Raw genomic sequence first — 470 nt, forward strand, 5'->3', positions numbered from 1 at the left:
CTACAACATTATGTGATGTTAGTATGTGCAATGGATGTCCCATGACTATGTGTGCTGTTTTTTGAATGATTTTAGTCAGTCCTGCTGCATGTTGTGTGCATTTTGGATGTCGTTTTTCTGAAGGATCTAATAACACACTGACATACATTAAGATAATCCTATCTCCCCCTTTTTTCTGAAACAAGGCTGCGTTCACCACGCTGCCTGTTTCTGAAACATCCAGAAAAAATGGTAGGTTGTAGTCAGGTAAAGCTAGTTCAGATGCCTGTGCTAGTTTCTGCTTAAGAGTGATGAAAGTCTTCTCTGCCTCAGGAGTCCAGTCAAGTTTCGCTTTAAGGTTTCTCATGCCCTGTTGTCTGACTAAAGCCCTGAGCTCCTGAGTCAGTCCAGCATAGTTAGAAATGAAGTTTCTGCTGTACCCTGTCAAACCTAAAAATGACAACATGTCTTTTACTGTTTGTGGCTTAGGG

The sequence above is a fragment of the Austrofundulus limnaeus genome, unplaced genomic scaffold, assembly GCF_001266775.1.
Source record: "Austrofundulus limnaeus strain Quisiro unplaced genomic scaffold, Austrofundulus_limnaeus-1.0 Scaffold1085, whole genome shotgun sequence".
Lineage (NCBI taxonomy): Eukaryota > Metazoa > Chordata > Actinopteri > Cyprinodontiformes > Rivulidae > Austrofundulus > Austrofundulus limnaeus.